Genomic DNA, 7,222 nt, shown 5'->3' on the forward strand with positions numbered 1-7,222 from the left:
CAGAGAGACAGAGACAGAGAGACAGGAGAGACGGGGGACGGAAACGCTCCAACAGAAACTAACTTTTCAAGACGACACACTGAGCGTAAAAATATATATTGATTGCATATGTTCCCGAATGAGTGAGCGTTCATGTGCAAAGGATTAGCATTTCAATTGTTATAATTATCAACTCTGTAGTGACTTCTCAGCTGACCCCCACTCCCCTTTTGTCCACCAAGCCGCGATGCCGGTTTAGCCCACTAGGTCACATTCTCCCATCATTTCTTGTAACCATATTTACTTTGTTTGTGTGTGCACTTCTGTGATTGTTTAGTTCGTTAATAAATAAATGATTTAAGACAATTGATGTATGGATGACTCATAGTGAAGACTGGGTTCGTGCAGATATCCAACAATTTACCATGTTTGGAACAAGCATGAGGTAAAGTAAATAATTCATTAATTCGAAGAATAATTGATCAGATATAAAATATCTGAAAAGTTTCGGAAATTATAACTTTGTAATCTGAATATTTTCCTTGGTGCCCCGACTTCCTAGTTACAGTTACATGATTAAATCAGTTTAATCGCGTAATACTAATTAGAGAATCTTTGATAAATACTAAAAGTCTTTATTTAATGATAGTAAAGACATGACAATGTCTACATTGTATTTCTGATCAATCTGATATTATTTCAATGGACAAAAAATGTGCTCCTCTTTAAAAAACAAGGACATTTCTAAGGGACCCCAAACTTTTGAACGGTAGTGTATATTCAGAGTAGGTTTTTGTAATATGATGACAATTATCTGTTTTCTAGCTATAGGTAGCCTAGTGGTTATAGCGTTGGACTATAACTGAAAGGTTGCAAGATTGAATCCCCGAGCTGACAAGGTAAATAAATCTGTTCTACCCTTAAACAAGGCAGTTTACCCCCTGTTCCTAGGCGGTCTTAGAAGATAATAATTTGTTCTTAACTGACTTGCCTAGTTAAATAAAAAGGTTAAAATAAATAAAAAAGATTCTAGGGAAAAAAAATAGGGGTTAATGTTGTAAAATTGCAGTAATATACTTTTTGATGTAAGGTAAATCACAGTTTATTTACATTTTTTTGTCTGTAGTTTTACAGTCTATTTCTAGCACCCGTGCTGCCAGACCTTTACCGTGAACTAACAGGATTTTCCTTTATAGTGTGGTTCGCTGTTTGATTCACTGTTCCGGGGCTAAACTGGGAAAAATATTCTCTGATTTTTATCCTACTTGTGTTCGACGTAAAACGGAACCAGCCACACTGTTTCATATGTTTTGGAACTGTCATAAACTGTCGGGTTTCTGGGAATTAATATTTAAATGTTTCTCTGATATAGATATATATATATATATATATATATATATATATATATATATATATATATATATATATATATATATATATATGGCACTGTTATAGATCCGTCTCCCCTTACAGCCGTTTTTGGAGTACTGCCCATTGGTACCCCCCTGTTAAGAATTCAGTCAGACACTGTTGCTTATACAAACAACTATTTTAGCTAGACAGCTAATACTCCATAACTGGAAGATGGTAGTTCCCCTATCGTATTGGGTGGGAGATGTGTTGTGCTCTCTGAAATTAGAAAATAAAAAATTGTATTCAATACACGTGGGAACACAACTGTTTTATGATACTTGGGCTCCATTCCAGTCTTTGAACATTCCAACCTCTGATGGCATTCTTATTAAAACAAAACTAAGTGAATTGACACTCCTGTGACTTATTGGCTGGAGGAGCATTTATTTGTGGGTCTTTTGGGAGGACATTGTGGTTGGTGATGTGCTTATTGAATCAGACTTGTGGATGCCTTATTTCTCTTGTCCTGTAAGTGCCTAAAATGTGAGCTTGTTTTGACCAGTTGTTTTATTTGTTTACACTTGCATTTCTCCAACTACAGATTGCCCTTTAATCTCTGTACCCTTCTGCCCAGTGTGTTTAACTTGTCTAACGGTTTCATTATATTGTTCCTTTTTTTTCCTTCCTCTAGTTGAGTATATTATTTAAATAGTTTATTGTGTGGTCTTATTATGTGTGTAAAACTGAATAAACAGAGTTGCTTCAAGTTCCTTGGTGTCCACATCACCAACAAACTAACATGGTCAAAGCACAACAAGACTGTCATGCCCTGGCCTTAGTAATCTTTGTTTTCTTTATTATTTTGGTTAGGTCAGGGTGTGACATGGGGGATTTGTGCTTGACTTGTTTAGGGGTTTTGTATGTTTATGGGGCTGTTACCGGTCTAGGTAAATTGTATGTCTATGGTTGCCTAGATTGGTTCTCAATTAGAGGCAGCAGTCTATCGTTGTCTCTGATTGGGAACCATATTTAGGCAGCCATATTCTTTGGGTATTTTGTGGGTGATTTTTTCCTTTGTCAGTGTTTGTGCCACACGGGGACTGTTTTTGGTTTACACGTTTCTTGTTTTGTAGTTGTGTTCATGTTTAGTGTCTCTTATTAAAGAACCATGAACTATAACCACGCTGCGTTTTGGTCCTGAAGGGTTGCATCACTGCCTGGTATGGCAACTGCTCGGTCTACAACCACATGGCACTACAGAGGGAAGTGCGTACAGTACATCACCGGGGCCAAGCTTCCTGCTATCCAGGACCTCTATACTAAGCGGTGTCAGAGGAAGGCCCTAAAAATTGTCAAAGACTCCAGCCACCCTAGTCATAGACTCTTCTCTCTGCTACCGCACAGCAAGCGGTACCGGAGCACCAAGCCTAGGTCCAAGAGGCTTCTAAACAGCTTCTACCCCCAAGCCATAAGAATGAAATGGCTACCCAGACTATGTGCCTTACCACACACAAACCACGCTGCTGCTACTACTCTGTTATTATGTATGCATAGCCACTTTAATAACTCTACCTACAGTTGAAGTCGGAAGTTAATACAGTTTAAACTCAGTTTCACAATTGCTGACATTTAATCCTAGTAAACATTCCCTGTCTTATGTCAGTTAGGATCACCACTTTATTTTAAGAATGTGAAATGTCAGAATAATAGTGGAGAAAATTAGTTCAGCTTTTATTTATTTTATCACATTCCCAGTGGGTCAGAAGTTTACATAGGGCAATGCTACCAAATACTAATTGAGTCTTAAACATTTGACCCAAGTTAAAGTTTTTGGTAGCCTTCCCACAATAAGTTGGGTGAATTTTGGCCCATTCCTCTTGACAGAGCTGGTGTAACGGAGTCAGGTTTGTAGACCTCCTTGCTCGCACACGCTTTTTCAGTTCTGCCCACAAATTTTCTATGGGATTTTCTATGGAAGTATGCTTGGGGTCATTGTCCATTTGGAAGACACATTTGCGACCAAGCTTTAACATGTCTTGAGATGTTGCTTCAATATATTCACATAATTTTCCTACCTCATGATGCCATCTATTTAGTGAAGTGCACCAGTCCCTCCTGCAGCAAAGCACCCCCACAACATGATGCTGCCACCCCCGTGCTTCGCGGTTGGGATGGTGTTCTTCGGCTTGCAAACGTCCCCCTTTTTCCTCCAAACATAACTATGGTCATTATGGCCAAACAGTTATATTTTTGTTTCATCAGACCAGAGGACATTTCTCCAAAAAGTACGATCTTTGTCCCCATGTGCAGTTGCAAACCGTAGTCTGGCTTTTTTATGGCGGTGTGGAGCAGTGGCTTCTTCCTTGCTGAGCGGCCTTTCAGGTTATGTCGATAAAGGACTCATTTTACTGTGGATATAGATACTTTTGTACCTGTTTCCTCCAGCATCTTCACAAGGTCCTTTGCTGTTGTTCTGGGATTGATTTGCACTTTTCGCACCAAAGTGCATTAATCTCTAGGAGACAGAACGCGTCTCCTTACTGAGTGGTATGACGGCTGCGTGGTCCCATGGTGTTTATATTTGTGTACTATTGTTTGTACAGATGAACGTGGTACCTTCAGGCATTTGGAAATTGCTCCCAAGGATGAACCATCCACAGGTACACCTCCAATTGACTCAGATGTCAATTAGCCTATCAGAAGCTTCTAAAGCAATGACATAATTTTCTGTAATTTTACAAGCTGTTTAAAGGCACAGTCAAAACTTCTGTAAACTTCTGACCCATTGGAAATGTGATAGTGAATTATAAGTGAAATAATCTCTGTTAACAATTGTTGGAAAAATATCTTAAGTAATGCAAATGTCCTAACCAACTTGCCAAAACTATAGTTTGTTAACAATACATTTGTTGAGTGGTTGAAAAACGAGTTTTAATAATGACTCCAACCTAAGTGTATGTAAACTTTAGACTTCAACTGTACATGTACAGTCCATAATTACCTTCGACACAGGTGCCCCCGCACATTGACACAATGACTCTGTACCTGTACCCCCTGTATATAGCCTCACTATTGTTATTTACGGCTGCTCTTTAATTATTTGTTATTCTTCTCATATTTTTTTTTAGGTATTTTCTTAAAACTGCATTGTTGGTTAAGGGCTTGTAAAGTAAGCATTTCACTGTAAGGTTGTATTCGGCACATGTGACAAATAAAATGTGATTTGATATTCAACAACAAAAAAGTCTACCCCAAATAGAAGCACTTATGAGCTATGGAATCAAAGCTTCTGTTTGAAATCATCTGAAAGTGTTTTAAAATCAGCAGAAAAAGGGCAGTCAATATTTTCAGGTGATTTTATGTTCCATAAACAAGTAGCACTTACTGCATTGTGTAGGAAAGTCAAAGCTAGTATTAGGGTACCAATTGTGACCGGTTTGGTAGGGAAAAGGCCACAGTTGGAGACCTCTGGTAAAGGCTACTTACTGCTTACTCCATGATGCCTATCTTTACTGGAGCCCATTCATTTAGTTGGTAGTTCTCCAAGGAGTCCGACTAGTGATTTTCTAACCTGGGACGTGTTCATTTTAAATAGTCGGGTACACCAATTCATAGCTGTGCCGTTCGCGGCCAAGCCTTTTCCACAATCGATTGTGAAATAAGTATTGGTCTTCATGCTAATGTGAGTATGCAGCTTACGACTGAGGTGCTTGAGCTTGAGGAGTCGTCTTCCACCTTGTCAGCTGATTGTTGACATGAAAAAGGAGTGTGTGTTTAGTTAAAAAAAGCACACAACACATGAAAGCAGTTTATGTGGTCTTTCTTGGTACTCAAGAGCAGAGCCTAGTGGCAAAATACAGTTATGGCTACCCCAAAGAGAAGTACTTTTTCCAGCCAAAAATGCATTCTTCCATTTAAGGTAAATTTAATGTGAAGCTCGGAGAAAACCCCTGTTAAGAAATGCACCACAAAATGCTTGTCGTCGAGTGGCCATTAACAGCTACCACAACAAAAACTCTACATAGTTGTGTTCTGTGGATGTCACCGAGTAGGCTGATACCCCATTCTATGGGTGTACAATCCATAGTTCAACTTTACACTGCAATATGAATGTTCAATACAGACAATAGACTTACTAGAATAGAAAGAGTTCACGGTCAAAGTCCTGCAATTAGACTTACTAGAATAGGCTTACTAGAATAGAAAGAGCTCACGGTCAAAGTCCTGCAATTATAGCTAAGACAGTCATATTTGTGTAAACTAGGCACAGTTGTGTTCTGAGTGTCACTGAGTAGGCTGTAACCCCATTTCATGGGTGCACCATCCATAGTTTAGGCTGTAAAGTGAAATATGAATGTTCAATACAAACAATACTGACTTGGATGGTGATTTCCCACAGTCAAAGTCCTGCAATAAGCGCTAAGATCCTAATATTTGGGTAAACTCTTGAGAATTGTCCCCTGTGGCTGTCACTGAGTAGGCTGATACCCCATTTCATAGGTCAGGCTAAACAGTGCAATATGTATGTTCAATACACACAATAGACTGACTGGAAAGATGATTTCAAACAGCCAAAATCCTTCAATAAGCACTAGACAGTAATATTTGTGTAAACTCTACACAGTTGTGTTCTCTGGGTGTCACTGCGTAGGCTGATACTCCATTTCTTGGGTTTACCATCCATAGTTCTGCTGTACACTGCAATATAAATGTTCAATACACACAATAGACTGACTGAGATGGTGATTTCATAGTTAAGTCCTGCAATAAGAGCTAAGGTGCTAATATTTGTGTAAACTCTACATAGTTGTGTTTTGTGTCAGTTTCAATGAAGGCATTAAGGCGATCCGCCGATTGCACTATTGTTGCTCAAGAAAAAGTTGTTCATGACACACACGTGCCTGTGCCTACCATGCAGGCATTTGGTACATGAAAAATGTGTGAAGTTTTATCACTCAGTGCACACCGATCATGTCGAAAGAAAGGACTAATGGATATAAATGAAACAGATTGAGACAAACTTTGTTAAATAAGCATAAACAAATAGGTTGTACTTAATATAATAGCGTAATACAAAGAAAAACAAAATACTGTCCATAAAGTGTTAAAATGTGGGTTTGTTTTTATTTAAGAAAAATGCCTAAATGGTCTGGATGTCTATGTCATAGAGTAGAGGAAAGAGTCATGTACATTTAAATTCCATCTGACACATCGACAACTCACAATAAGAAATGCAAGGTTACAGCCAAGGGTAAATGTGTCTGCATAAGGCTACTAGTTACCGTGCAACACAAGTCAGAATGTTATCCTGTCAATGCAAATTCATGCCACCAGGTGTCAAGTTAAGCAACCTGATTTGTAGGGTGCTTACCTGACCATAGATAGCAATAGTAATACAACACAGGAGGTCGGTGGCACCTTAATTGGGGAGGACGGGCTCATGGTAATGGCTGGAGCAGAATAGTGGGATGGTATCAAATACATCAAACATGGTGTTCATGTATTTGATACCATTCCATTCACTCCGTTCCAGCCATTTATGAGCCATTCTCCTTTCAGCAGCCTCAAATGTAATATTTGTAGACACTAAGTCTATTTTTAGGCACCAACTACGCCATGATTTGTTGGACAAAGCCTATGGGGAAATGAATGGAGTTTTGGGATAAATGCCGAGCTCCATTGCAACATTTCAAAATATATTTTAAACTAGTATCTAACAATAAAAAGTTATACTGTAAATGCCTATAAAAATGTAGTGCATTCAGTATGCATATAAAAACACTGGACTATTGCATTTGAAAATATTTACATCAGACACTATTTAATATTATCAAATTATTCAGTTGTTATATTCAGTTGTTAGCGTGGAAAGTTATTACAATCATCTTAC

This window comes from Oncorhynchus mykiss, chromosome 16 (assembly GCF_013265735.2).
Source record: "Oncorhynchus mykiss isolate Arlee chromosome 16, USDA_OmykA_1.1, whole genome shotgun sequence".
In the NCBI taxonomy this organism is placed as follows: Eukaryota; Metazoa; Chordata; class Actinopteri; order Salmoniformes; family Salmonidae; genus Oncorhynchus; species Oncorhynchus mykiss.